Here is a 16,080-nt window from a genome sequence, read left to right on the forward strand (position 1 = left end):
ATCTTATATGTTCTGGTATAATGTTATAAGTCATAATTCTAGTTATTACTTTAAAATGTATATCTCAGAAATAACTAAATTTCCTTGTCAATTGCACTATTATGAACTTTAAAAAAAAAAAAAGAAAAAAAAAAAAGACACAGCTACCAATTTCCTCTCTATTCTAGTTCCTTGCTGCCGTGAAAATCTTTGTGTAGAAAGAAACTCCTTGGCTTTCCAAAATATGTTTGGTTAAAGAGATCTTTATCATAGAAATACAGGCTCTATTAGGATCACACACACACACACACACACAAATACTAGAGTTTCATTTATTACTCGACATGATGCATATATTTTTTGCCTTGCAACTTCCAGGCATTCATCAGTCACACTCCAGGAACATCACACCATTTCTGTATTATCAGAAATGTATCCAAATATGATTTCCCCAAAGATAAGTGGCCCATAGGGAGAGTTTGATGAATGCCCTCCTGCAGGGGATTTTTAATGGATTTTTACTTCTGCCTAAGCTTCTTTAGTTGAGGCTCTGTTGAAGGTGAGGCAATGCCCGATGATCTGTTAGGGTCTTTTCTAAGCCTCAAGCTCTATTACAGAGATGCTAATATTCTGAGGAACTCAAGAACCTTCACCATCTATTATATCTATTGTTCAAATTCATGGAATTTCCTCTGGCGCTGTTGCATAACATTTTCTTTTTTAATATGTTAAATTATTCAATTCACTTCCATTCTTCTCTAGCCCACCCCCAACCCCTTCTAATACCATGATTTCTGAATATATGCTGCCAGAAGGAATAACTCTTGCAAATTAATAAGGCTTGTCATAGAAAATGTCAATATAATATTGGAATAACAGAGCAATAAACTGAAAGCAATTCCATAAAGTAATGGTGCATGTCTAAAAAAAATCTGTCCTTTGTCAGGTTGTTAGTGAGTTTTAATAAGAGATCTAATTTTGTTAAAGTAAAAATTATTTTATTAATATGTTTTATGTGGTAGGATTTTATTAAAATAAACTCACCATTGTTTTCCTTTTTATCATTAAGAAAACTCTCCTTTTTTATAGAAATTATTTCTGTGGAATATACAGCAATTAATAGTGAAGAAATTCCAATAAGATATAAAACAAGTTTGTTTAATAAATATATTTCAAATATCTTAGTATATATGTCTCATGTGGCTAAATTTGGCACCCCATGGAAGAAGTAAACAAAATAAAACTACTAAACGGGGCCTAAATTATTTAGATAAAAAATAAATACATCCCAATTCAAATTTAGGGGGCTAGAAGAATTACACAGTTCTATAGGTCTACAATGAATTCCATAGCATTGTCATTACTAAGGATGAAAACATTAAAGTAATTTTCCAAATAAGAGTTTTATGAAAATGTTATAACATATGCATATAAGCACATATATATGTACATATGTATCTATATAAGAGATGATATGTGAGAGTATATTTTGATGTGTAAATTGCACATATTATTGACCCTGTTAGGAAATACTGCATTCCCCATACTTTATACCCCCTATGCAATAGCACTTATTCCCTCCTAAAATAGTAAGTATACAATTATACTTAGTATGTTAATCGTTTATTGGCTAACTTCCACTACAAAATATGATCATGCAGGGTGGGATCTTCTTTTAAAACTCTTTTATTATATGAAAATTTAAACACATGGAAAAGTAGGCAAAATAGTATAATGTACCTCCCCCCTCAAGTACTCATTACCAAATTTATTATCAACTCATGGACATCTTTTTCCATATATTCTACATATACTCTGGATTATTTTGAAATATATCTTGGACTACCTATCATTTCATCTGTAAATAGTTTAGCATGTACCTCTGTAAGACAGAAACTGTGTAAAATATGAAATTGTAATGGTACTCTCGCATCTAAACAAAATTAACTGTAATATCTTAATTCCATCAACTATCTAATCAGTGTTCTAAATTCACTTGTGTCACTTATTTTTTACAAATGTTTGAATGAAGATCCAAATAAGTATCTTCACTAAAAGACATACATATAAGAATCTAAGACACATGGCGAGTATTAAGCTTGCTTACTACTAGTCGAGGCAGGGAAAATTTGATCCAACACAAAGAAGCTAGGTTCTGCGGGACAAGATCTTCAGAATAAGTAGCAAAGAATAATCACAGACCATTTGTTGAAGTATGAGGATTTACTCATGTGTAGGAATATACAACAGCCCCTTAGAAGATTGTCACCTAACCGAAGGCAAGGACAGGGCGGTGACAAGCCTTATAAGGAAAAGCAATTGGTCTTTTTAAAACAAATTCTTTGGCTTGCTGGTTCACAGCAGGGCTGAGCAGAGGCAAGTTGCTGATCCCAGTTCCCTTTATTGAGTACAGATAGTGTAGCTGAGTCACAAACTGCAGACGGTCACAAAGTTCACTATCAGGCTGTTGTTCTGCTGATTCTGACCAATTTTCCAAGAAGACTTGGCCCTACCTGCTTAACTTGCAACCTCCTCTACCTTCCTGATTCTGGATCATGTAGAAGGCAAATCCTTTGCTTGGGCTCAAAGCTCAGAGAGTTTTTCTTTGTTAATACATTGAAATTGTTTGATTCATCTCTTACATGTTTTATAAGTTTCCACTCTTCTCCAGACAAGATAAACAAATTGCCAATAAGCACATGAAAATTTTCCCAACATTATTAGTCATTAGGGAAGTGTAGATCAAAACCACACTGAGATACCACTTCACACCCACCAAGATAACTATAATCAAAAAGACAGTAACAAGTGTTTATAAGGATATAGAGACATTGGAACCCTCTTATACTGCTGGTAGGAATGTGAGATGGTGGAGCCACTTTGGAAAATATTTTGGCAGTTCTTCAAAAAGTTGTACATAGAGTTACCATATGACCCAGCAATTGCATTCCTGGTTATATATTCAAGAGAACTGAAAACACATCTATACAAATGTTCATAGCAGCACGATTCACAATAACCAAAAGTGAAAACAGCTTAATGTCTACCAACTGGGAACAGGTAAACAAAATGTGACCTATCCATACAATGGAGTATTATTCAGCCATAAAAAAGAATGAAGTACTAATAGATGCATGAGTATACACATTAATGAATCTTGAAAATATGCTAAGTGAAATAAGCCAGACACAAAAAGCTACATTTTGTATGATTCCATTTATGACTGTCCAGAATAGGCAAATCCAGAGAGATAGAAAGTAGATTACAGCTTGTCAGGGGCTGTGGGAAGGTGCGTTGGGGAGTGACAGCTAATGAGTAAAGATTTTCTTTCGGGGGTGATGAAAATATGCTAGAATTCAATAGTGGTGATGTTGCTAAAAAACACTCAATTGTCCACTTTAAAAGGGTGAATCTTATGCTATGAAAATTATATCTCAAATTTTAAAAGTACTTAAAACTTTTACACCAGTGCTATATTAGTACAGTTTTGAAGGAACAATAAACCAGACTCCAACATAATTTGTAAAGATTTAACATAACATAAAGGAAGCATGTGCATTTGTAAGAGTACGTGTGTTCATAGGGAAATACACAGACATGTTAACAAGCATTGTGTCTAGGTGGTAGAATTGTGGGTGAATTGTATTTTCTTTTCTCTTTTTTATATTTTCTAAATTTTCCACAATGAGTCAGAACAAAAATAAACATTTTTTAAAAACAACCCAAAACTCCCATCTGTAAATATGCATATATTGATACATTTGGTAGTGTCCCATAGTTCTCTTAGGCTCTCTTCATTTTTCTTCATGGTTTTTTCCTTTCTGCTGCAGAGACTGGAAAATCTCAATGACTTATCTTCAAGTTCATTGATTCTTTTTTCTATCTGCTCAAATCTGTTGTTAAAAATTTCTAGTGAATTTTTTTATTGTGATTATTATACTTCTCAGCTCCAGCATTTCTGTTTGGTTCCTCCTTCTTATAATTTCTATCTCATTGTTGATAATCTCTATATAGTGAGACATAATTATCCTGGTTTCCTTCAGTTCATTGTCTATGATTTCCTTTAGCTCTTTGAGCATACCTTAGACAGTTACTTTAAAGTCCGTGTTTAATAAGTCCAGCGTCTGGATTTTCTCAAAGATCATTTCTATTAACTTCTTTACTTCCTGTGAATGGGCCATACTTAACTGTTCATGAGTGATATCAGCAACATGGTGACATAAGACGTTCCTTCTTTTTCTCCCTCCATCTAAATTAATGAATTAGGTATTCATTCACTAACAAAACACCTTGGAAGGTCTTTTAGGTCCTAGGATCTTACTCTAAGGGACTCAGGAGAAGTCCTGCCCACCAGTGTAACTGATAAGAGACAGACAAACCTTTATACAGACTGAAGAACCAGCAGAGCCAGCAAAATAGCCTAGACCCTTTCACTACTGTCTGGCAAAAACTGGATGAGTCCTGACCCAGACAGGCCTCATGAATGAGAGAAAAACTCGCTGAAGGTTACCCCTCTTGAAGACAGACTCTAGTACACCATTAGAGAAAAAAAAAAAAGAAGAAGAAAAATATGGGTTTTATTGGCAGGGAAGGTGGTAAAAGAAACTTTTATGGTGCTGCCTCTACCCTAAGGAAACACTAAACGGGACTGACTTATCTGGCAGAGGTGACCTGTCCTGTGGGGAAAAGGAAAGCGGTGAGTGCTCAGCTGTGCTAGCCAGGCATGGACCTGGCTGGAGAAATCCATTTCTCTCCACCAGCCCACAAAGTACTGAGGTGGGAGTTCTACTACTAGGGGGAGGGAGGATACTGGAAAAGAGGCAGGTAAGAATTTCAAAGAGTGTTAAAGGGATTGTGCTCAGCAGGAACTCCACCCATAAGCCTCTGAGAATACTACTTCTGGGGATCTTCCTACCAGATCCACAGTACCCCCAACCCACTGAGTGCTAAGCCCACACCTCCCCCCAACTCTCCTTGTGCGTGCTCCTAAGTGTATCTGTGAGAGCAAGCTCTGGTAGACAGGGAGTACTCAGAAAACAGGGAGCAGTCAGTGAGCAATGAGGAAACCACATATAGTTCACAAACATGAACTATAATACTATCTTCTCAAAAACACAAGATAGAGTCTAATAGCCAGCCTGGTGAATTATAAGAACCAGACAAGACATAAAAGTTTACAAATTCAGCCACAAGTGAGAGCAAGAAGAGTGGAGTAGGTTCACCTTTACAAACACAGAGGCAAAACTCAGATACCATAGAACAATACCATAGAACATAACACCCCTTCTGCTGAAGGCAATGAGCACAGAGTTAAGGAGGAACCTGCTACTTCAACTGGGAGAGCACCAGTGCATAACTACAAGGAGTATGAAAAACCAAGGAAATATGGCATCACAAAAAGAAAATAACAATTCTGCAGCAACCAAGGTTAAAGGCATAAAATATTGTGATTTAACTGATACAGAATTTTAAATTGCAGTTATGAAGAAAAGCAATAAGTTACAAAAAAAACTTAGAAAGGCAATTCAATAAAATCGGGAATAAAGTATATGAACAAAATGAGTTCTTTTCCAAAGATATTAAAATTATAAAACAGAACCAAACAGAAATTCTGGAGCTGAAGAATTTATGAATGAGATGAAGAATGCAATAGAGAGCATCTGTAGCATGGAAGAGCAGATGGAAAAAAGAATAAGTGACATGGAGGATAGGAATTTTGTAATAACATAGAAGAGACAAAAGAACAGAGATTTAAAAAGCATGAAGAAAGCCTATGTGAGCCATGGAATTCCATAGAAAAGACAAATATAAGAAAAACTGGGGTCCCAGAAGGAGAAGGCAGCAGAGAGTTTACTTAAAAAAATAATAGCTGAGAACTTCTTAAACCTAGGGAAAGATTTCTACATACAAGTCCATGAAGCTAATAGAGCACCATATTTTCTTAATGCAAAAAGGCATTCTCCAAACACATTATAATGACATCGTCAAAAATCAATGATAAAGAAAGAATCTTAAAGGCAGCCAGGGTGGTGGGGGGGGGGGGGTGGAAATGTAGCCTACAAAGAAACCACCATTAGCTATGAGCAGATTTCTCAAGAAACTCTACAAATGAGAAAAGAATGGAATGACATAATCAAAGTGTTGAAAGATAAAAGTTGCCAGCCAAGACTACTTTATACAGCAAAGTTATCCTTCAGGAGAAATAAAGGCTTCCCAAGACAATGAACAGCTGAGGGAGTTCACCACCACTAGACCTGCCTTGAAAAGGTGCTGAAAGGAGTTCTTCAAACCAAAATGATAAAATGCTAATCAGCAACATGAAAACATATTCAAGTACATAACATACAGACAAAGGTGAAAATATATATAGACAGACTTAGAAAATTGTAACTTTATATTAGGATGATGCTTTAATAATTCAACTATAGTATAAAGGCTAAAGGAAAATAGTAAAAGTAACTATAGCTACTATAAATTGTTAACAAATATACAACATCAAAAGAGGTAAATTGTAACTTCAGTAATATAAAAAGGAGGAGTAAAAGGTGGAGCCTTTATAGGCAATTGAAGCTAAATTGCTATCAGCCTGAAATGGAATGTTTTATTTTTAAGTTATTTTATGTAAGCCACAAAGTAAAAACCTGGAGCAAATCCACAAAAGGCAAAGAAATGGGAAACAGAGCATACCACCATGCAAAATAACCAATTTACAAAGCTAGACAGAAAGAGAAGGAAAAAGAAATAATGTAAGTACAAAACAACCAGAAAGCAATTAATAAGATGGCATTAGTAAGCCCTTACATATCACTAATTACTCTAAGTGTAAATGGACTGAATTCACCAATCAAAGGCACAGAGTACCTGGATGAGTCAAAAAACAGGACCCAACTATATGTTGCCAACAAGAAACCCACTTGATTCTTAAGGATGTACATAGACTCAAAGAGAAAGGATGGAAAAAGATTGTCCATGTAGGTGGAAAACAGAAGAAAGCAGGGGAAACTATACTTATCTCAGGCAAAATAGACTTTAAGCCAAAAATGGTAACAAGAGACAAGGAAGGTCATTATATAATGATAAAGGGATCAATCCATCAAGAAGCTATAACAATTGTTAGTGAATACACACTCAACATTGGAACACTTAAATATACTAACAGATATGAAGGGAGAAATAGACAGTACAATAATAGTAGGGGATTTCAATATCCCACTTTCAACAGTGAATAGATCATCCAAACAGAAAATCAACAAGAAAATGATGGATTTGAACCAAACATTAGACCAAATGGACCTAAAAGATGTCTATAAAACATTCCATCCAACAGCAGCAAAATACACATTCTTCTCAAGTGCACACAGAACATTCTCAAGAATAAATCGTATGATAGGACACAAAACTAGTCTTAATAAATTTAAGAAGATTGAAATTATTCCAAGTATATTTTCTGACCTCAGTAGTATGAAACTAGAAATCAACAACATAAGGAAAGCTGGAAAATTTACAAATATGTAAAAACTAAACAACACACTGCTCAACAGCCAACAAGTCAAAGAAGAAATCAAAAGAAAAATCAAAGACTACCTCAAAACAAATAAAAATGGAAACACAACATACCAAAACCTACACTGCAAAAGCAGATCTGAGAGGGAAGTTTATGGTGATAAGTACATACATTAAGAAATTAGAAAGATCACAAATAAATAACCTAACTTTACACCTCAAAGAACTAGAAAAAGAAAAACAGCTTAAGCCCAAAGTTAGCAGAAGGAAGGAAATAATGAAATCAGAGTGGAAATAAATAAAACAGAAACCATAAAACAATAGAAAATATAAATAAAACTAAATGCTTTTTTTAAAAAAAGATAAACAAAATTGATAAACCTTTAATGAGACTAAGAAAGAGAGAAGACTCAAATAAAATCAGAAATGTAAAAGGAAAAAAGACAAACGATACTAAGGAAATACACAGGATAATAAGAGACTACTATGAACAGTTAGATACCAACAAATTAGACAACCTGGAAGAAATGGATAAGTTCCTAGAATCATACAACCTACCATGAATGAACCAAGAAGAAACAGAATGTCTGAACAGGAAGAGTAAGGAGATTGAATCAGTAATCAAAACCCTCCCAACACAGAAAACTCCAAAACCAGATGGCTTCAATGGCAAATTCTAGCAAACACTTAGAGAAGAATTAATGCCAATCTTTCTCAAACTCTTCCAGAAATAATTGCAGAGGAGGGAACTCTTCTAAACCCATTCCACGAGACAAGTATTACCCTGATACCAAAGCCAGATAAGGACAACACAGGAAAAGAAAACTACAGGCCAATATTCCTGGTGAAAAAAGATGCAAAATGTCTCAACAAATATTAGCAAGCCAAATACAAAAACTCATTAAAAGGATTATACACCATGATCAAGTAAGATTTATCTCTGGGATGCAGGGATGGTTCAACATATGTAAATCAATAAATGTGATAAACCACATTAGTAGGATGAAATATAAAAATCATATGATCATCTTAATAGATGTAGAAAAATAATTTTACAAAATATCCTTTCATAATAAAAACCCTAAGACTGGGTATAGAAGGAACATACTTCAACATATATGACAAACTCACAGCTAAAATTATACTCAATTCCAAAAAATTAAAAGCTTTTCCCCTAGAATCAGGAACAAGACAAGGGTGCCCACTCTCACCAATCTTATCTAACATAGTACTGAAGTCCTAGCTACAGCAATCAGGCAAGATAAAGAAATAAAAGGCATTCATATTGGAAAGGAAGAAGTAAAATTGTCATTATTTGCAGTAATATGATCTTATATATTGAAAATCCCAAAGACTCAACTTAAAATCTGTTGGAACTAATCAATGAATTCAGTAAAACTACAGGATATAAAGTTAATACCCAGAAGTCAGTTACATTTCTATACACTAACAGTGAAACATCTGAAAAAGAAATAAAGAAAACTGTCCATTTACAATAGTATCAACACAATAAAACACTTAGGAATAAATTTAACCAAGGATGTGAAAGATCTGTACAATAAAAACTACAAGACTTTGTTCAAAGAAATCAAAGAAGACACAAATAGAAAGACATCTTTTGCTCATGGAAGAGTTTATATTGTTAAAATGTCCATGCTACCCAAAGACATCTATAGATTCAACACAGTCTCTAACAAAATTCCAAAGGCATTTTTCACAGAAATATAAAAAATGATCCTAAAATTTGTATAGAATCACAAAAGACCCTGAATAACCAAAGAAATCATGAAGAAGAAAACCACAGGCACCACACTTCCTGATTTCAAACTACTACAAAGATATAATAATTAAAACAGTATGGTACTGGTATAAAAATAGACACAGATCAATGGAACAGAACAGAGAGCCCAGAATTAAACCCCTATATATATGGTTAACTAATATTTGATAAGGGAGCCAAGAACATCCAATGGAGAAAGGATAGTCTCTTCAACAAATGGTGTTAGGAAAACTGAATAATCACATGCAGAAAAATGAAATGAAACTAGACCCATATCTTAACACTACTCACAAAATTAACTTGAAATGGATCAAAGACTTAAACACAAGACCTGATATTGTAAAACTCCTAGAAGAAAACATAGGGAAGAAGCTCCTTTACATTGGTCTTGGCAATGATTTTTTTTTGGATATAACACCAAAAGCACAAACATCAACAGAAAAAAACCCAAATATTAAAACTACATCAAACTTAAAAGCTTCTGCAGTGCAAAAGAAACAATTAACAAAATAAAAAGACAATCTACAGAGTGGGAGAGAATATTTGCAAACCATGTATCAGATAAAGGGTTAATATTGAAAATTTATAAAGAACTCATATAACTCAATAACAACTAACAAACAATGTTTGACTGAAAAATGGACAGAGAAACTAAATAGACATTTTTCCAAAGAAGGCATCTAAATGACCAACAGGTACATGAAAAGGTGCTCAAGATCACTAATCATCAGGGAAATGCAAATCAAAACCACAATGAGATATTACCTCAGACTTATGAGAATGACTATCATCAAGAAGACAAAAGATAACTGTTGATAAGAAGAAAAAAGAACCCTTGTGCACGGTTGGTGGGTTTGTAGTTTCATCCAGTCACTTTGGAGAACAGTATGGAGGTTCCTCAAAAAATTAAATATAGGACTACTGTATGATCCAGCAATCCCACTTCTGGGTATACATACAAAGGAAATGAAAACAGGTGATTGAAGAGATATATGCACTCCCATGTTTATTGCAGAATTGTTTACAATAGACAAGATATGGAAACAATCTAAATGTCCAGCAACAACAGACGAATGGATATACAAAATGGAATACTATTTAACCATGAGAAAAAAGGAAATCCTGCCATTTGCAACGACATGGATGGACCCCAACATTATGCTAAATGAGATAAGTCAGACAGAGAAAGACAAATACTGCATGATATCCCTTATATGTGGAATCTAAAAAACAAACAAACAAACAAAAAATTGGATTCAGAAAAACAGAGTGAAATGGTGGTTACCAAAGCCTGGGGAGGGGGATGCAGAGGGGGACAGGAAGAGCTGTTGTTTAAGGGTACTAACTTGCAACTAGTGGATAAATAAGTCCTAGAGATCTATTACACATTGACGACAACAAAGCTGTATTAAAAACATTAAGATTGCTAAAGACTAGGTCTTAAGTGATCCCACCACTAGAAGAAATGATAATTATGTGATGTGATAGAGGTGTTAGCTACTGGTACAATGGCAATCATATTGCAATATAAATATATCAAATCAATATGTAGTGCACCTTTAGCTTACACAATGTTATATGTTAATTACATCTCAAAAATAAATAAATAACACCACAAAATTCACTGTTCATACTAATATTCAGGCATTTTTCTTGAATAAGGGTTCCTTTGATTGTTACAAGACTTTGGTTAATTACCAAATTCTGAAAGAGTTGATTCTGACCAATTATACCAGTGTTTTCACTGCTTTTAGGAGGTTTTATTCCACTATTCTAGAAGTGCTTCTCCATGGTTATTGAGGAGAATGATATTTATAGACCATAATATGGTGCTGGAAATGCTCATTGCTATTGCTCTTTGGTCTTCGATTCTTTCTAGACCATCTCCATTTTAGGACTAGAATATAAAAATTAAAATAAGAACACTTCATAAGTTCAATACATTTAGTCCATACTTTAGGACTACAGGATTTTTACTTATTTTTATCAACCTTAATCTGTATTTACTTTCTCCCATGAAAACCATAGGTCTCAACAAAACCAAGAAATTTTTATTAGCATATTACTGGGATAGATTCCTAGAAGTAGGATTGCTAGGTCAAAGGGTAAACATATACATAGTTTTGCTAGATATTGTCAACTCCGCCTTCATAGAGATTGAACCAGTTTGCATTCCTACTGCAAATACACAAGCATGTCCTTTTTCCCCATTGACACACCAACAGAATATGTTGTCAAACATTTGGATTTTGACAAACTAATCACTGAGAAATAGTATCCTGTGTAGTTTTTTTTAATGAAAAAAAATCTTTGTTAGAGTGCTATAAAATGTAAGATGTTATAATATTATAACATAGGTAGTTTGCAATAAAATTTTATTTAAAAATTACAAAAGATTTTAGTTGTAACAGATTCTCTCTTTTAAGCCTGACCATTCTCTTCTTTACGTTGAACTTTGTCTTGAGTAGTTTTTTGTTTGTTTCATTTTTATTATCTGTTACCATACAAAGATATTACATTATTATTGACTATATTCCCCATACTATGCTTTTCGTACCCATGACTCATTCGTTTTGTAACTGGAAGTTTGTACCACTTAATTTCCCTCACCTGTTTCTCTCAGCCCCCTACCCCCTCCCTCTGGTAACTACCTGTTTGTTCTCTGTATCTTTGATTCTGTTTCTGTTTTGTTATGTTTGCTATTTTGTTTTGTTTTTTAGATTCCACATATGGGAAATCATATGGGATTTGTCTTTCTCTGTCTGATTTATTTCACTTAATGTAATATCCTCTAGGTCCATCCATGTTGTCGCAAATGGCAAGCTTTCATTGATTTTTATGGCTGAGTAATAGTCCATTGTATTATATACCACATCTTCTCTATCCATTCATTTATCAACGGGCAATTAGGTTGTTTCCATATCTTGGCTATACTAAATAATGCTGCAATGAACAGGGGTGCATATATCTTTTCAAATTAGTGCTTTTGTTTTCTTCAATAAATACCCAGGAGTGAAATTGCTGGATTGAATGAAAGTTCTATTTTTAATTTTTTGAGGAAACTCCATACTGTTTTTCATAGTGACTGCACCGATTTACAGGCTCACAAACAGTGCATTACGGTTCCCTTTTCTCCACATCCTCGCCAACACTTGTTATTTGTTGTCTTTTTGATAATAGTCATTCTGAGGGATGTAAAGTGATACCTCTTTGTGGTTTTCATTTGCATTTCCCTGATGATTAGTGATATTGAGCATCTTTTCACATTCTTATTTGTCACTTGTGTATCTTCTTTGTAAAAATGTGTACTCAGGTCCTAGGCACATTTTTAATTGGGTTTTTTTTGATGTTGAACTGTAAGAGTTCTTTGTATATTTGGGGTATTAACTCCTTACCAGATATATCATTTGCAAATGTCTTCTCCTAATAAATAGGCAGTCTTTTCATTTTGTTGATAGTTTACTTCACTGTGCAAAAACTTTTTAGCTTGATGTCATCCCATTTGTTTATTTTTGCTTTTGTTTCCCTTGTCTGAGGATATCCAAGAAACTATTGCTAAGACTGATGTCAAAGAGTGTACTGCCTATGTTTTATTCTAGTTTTATGGTTTCAGGTCTTACATTTAAGTATTTAATCCATTTTGAATTTATTTTTGTATATGGTATGAGAAAGTAGTCCAGTTTGATTCTTTTGTACATAGCTGTTCAGTTTTCCCAACACCATTTATTGAAGAGGCTTTCGTTTTCCCATTTTATATTCTTGCCTCCTTTTTATAGATTAATTGACCATATAAGTGTGGTTTTTTCTGGCCTCTCTATTCTGTTACACTGCATTGATCTATGTGTCTGTCTTTGTGCCAGTACCATACTGTTTATGTTACTAAAGCTTTGCATTATAGTTTGAAATGAGGGAGCATGATGCCTCCAGCTTTGTTCTTCTTCTCAAGATTGTTTTGGTTATACAGGGTCTTTTGTTTGTCCATACAAACATTCTTCATGAGGATCACATACTTGGCCACAAACAAGTTTCAGTAAGTTTAAGAAGACTGAAATCATATCAAACATCTTTTCTGACCACAATGCTGTGAGACTAGAAATCAACTACAAGAAAAAAATGCAAAAAAACAAACACATAAATGCTAAAAACATGCTACTGAACAAGCAATGGGTCACTAAAGAAATCAAAGGGAAATCAAAAAATACCTGGAGAAAAATAAAAATGAAAAACACAAGATCCAAAATCTGTGGAATGCAGCAAAAGCAGTTCTAAGAGAGAAGTTTAGAGCAATACAAGCCTACCTCAGGCAACAAGAAAAATCTCATATAAAAAACACCTAACCTCACACCTAAAGGAACTAGAAAATGAAGAACAAATAAACCCAAAGTTAGTAGAAGGGAAGAAATAATAAAGATCAGAATGGAAATAAATGAAATAGAGACCAAAGAAACTACAGGAAAAAGATTAATGAAACTAAGAGCTGGTTCTTCGAAGAGATAAACAAAATTGATAAACCTTTAGCCAGACTCATAAAAAAAAGGAGAGGGCCCAAATAAACAAAATTAGAAATAAAAAAAGGAGAAGTTACAACTTACACCACCGAAATACTGAGGATCATAAGAGATTACTGTGGACAATTGTACACCAATTAAAAAAAAGCAGCCTAGAAGAAATGGACAAATTCCTAGAAATGTACAATCTCCCAAGACCAAATCAGGAAGAAATAGAAAATATGGAAAGACCAATTACCAGTAATGAAACTGAATTAGTAAAATAAAAAAAAAAAACTCCCAACAAACAAGGGTCCAGGACCAGACAACTTCATGGGTGAATTCTACCAAACATTTAGAGAGGAGTTAACACCTATCTTTCTCAAACTATTTCAAAAAATTGTAGAGGAAGGATTGCTTCCAAACTCTTTCTAGGAGGCCAGCATCACCCTGATAACAAAACCAGACAAAGACATCAAAAAAAAAAAAGAAAAGAAAAGAAAAGAAAATTTACAGGCCAATATCACTGATGAACATAGATGTAAAAATTCTTAACAAAATATTAGCAAATCAGAATCCTAGTGTAGTTTTATTTTGTAATTCTCTCATTTTCAAAAAAAAAAAAAGTTTATCGTATTTTTATTAGCTTGAAAGCCATTTGCATTTTTTCCTGTGAAGTATCTGTTCTACTCTCTAATTCATTTTTTAATGAGGCTATTAGTCTTTTTCTTCTTTTTAAAAAAGTTCTTTACGTAAGTTACAATTGCTTTTTCAATTCTGCTATTTGTTCTTTTACCTTGTTTTTGATGCTTTTTTCCAGGCAAAAAAGCATTTTTTAAAATCATCAAATTTATCAATATATTTTCTTAATGCTTCTAGATATTAAATTGCAGTGAGAAAAGTTTCTTGCCACTTTTAGATTATAGAAGTGTTCACTTATGTTTCCCTCTAGTTACTACATGGTTTTATATTTTACATTTGACTCTGATTCATTTGGAATTTACCTGGTGAATGGTGTAAGAAATGAATGAGAGCAGAGTTCTTAGCTTTTTTTTTTTTTTTTTTTTTGCTGATGTATTCCAAGTACCCAGAACAAGTAACTAGCACATATTAGGGGCTCTGAAAATATTCAGTGAGTGTATGACTAAGTGAATAAAAGGAAGTTAGGAATAAACATTCATTTAACAACTAAAACATCCCAGGTGATTTAACTTAGATTATTTCAGTAAATCTTTATAACAACCCTCTAAGGTGTTTTAGTTTGCTAATTTTTTTTATCATTAAAGACGAAACAAGTCCAGAGAGATGAGGCACTTGGTTCAAGACTGAACCACCAGTGAGTGGTAGAGCTGTAAACCAGTGCGCCATTCTTGATTTGTCTGACTCACCATGCATGCATGTACATGGATGTTCACTGCAGGGCAGTGTGCTTTTTAAGATCCTAGATCTGGATTTAGACAGATTTATAGGCTCTTACCTTATCTCCACCACTTTCTAGTCCTGGCCAATTTATTTAACACTCTATGCCTTGGGGTTGTTTTTGTTTTGTTTTTAATCTATGATATTGTTCCTACTTCATAAATTTATTGTGAGAACTAAATGAGAAAATGCATGCAAAAGTCTTAGATCATGGTACATGTACGGGCTTGGTAAATATTAGTCACTGTTATTTATTCAGAACATTATTCACTTTCTCTTTTCTACCTTTCTTCCATTGGCTTGATCATCAAATATCCAAAACATCTTTAAAGGGTTTGGTTATATGCAAAGCAGCCCATTTCTTTCTACTGTGTGCTTTCAGGTATATCACTTTCCCAACAGCCCTCTTGATAGTGTACACTTAAAATTCTTACCATTGAAATTCTTAGAATTTTTTAAAAGTCTTAAAATTCTAACCCACTAATGGTTTAGCTCTAAGGTGGCTATCTTATTTTTGGAAAGGCATAGTTAAAATACATTTGAGCACACGGAACCAGACGAGTTTACGGTATCAGCTGGATGCAATGTTTGACCCTCAGGGGATAGACACAAGAGGGGCATATTTCCAAGTACAAGGTTAGCAGTGACATATCAAGATGGCTAAGGATGTTGGGCAGCAGCATATTGGGGAAGGGTCAAAGAGAGCACATAGGGTGGGGAGCAAAGGAGCATCACATCACCTTTCTGATCACCTCTTATTCACCCTTTATGAGGGAGGGATTCCAGCCTTAGGGGAATGGGATTGGCCAAACACATGACACCTGACCCTGGACAGATGAGATCGACAGCAGTCTATTAGTCACATATACTTACAGCTAGGAGGGAGGAGGACACTGCATGCCATTGAGGGTC

The sequence above is a fragment of the Eubalaena glacialis genome, chromosome 6 (genome assembly GCF_028564815.1).
Source record: "Eubalaena glacialis isolate mEubGla1 chromosome 6, mEubGla1.1.hap2.+ XY, whole genome shotgun sequence".
NCBI classification, from domain to species: Eukaryota; Metazoa; Chordata; class Mammalia; order Artiodactyla; family Balaenidae; genus Eubalaena; species Eubalaena glacialis.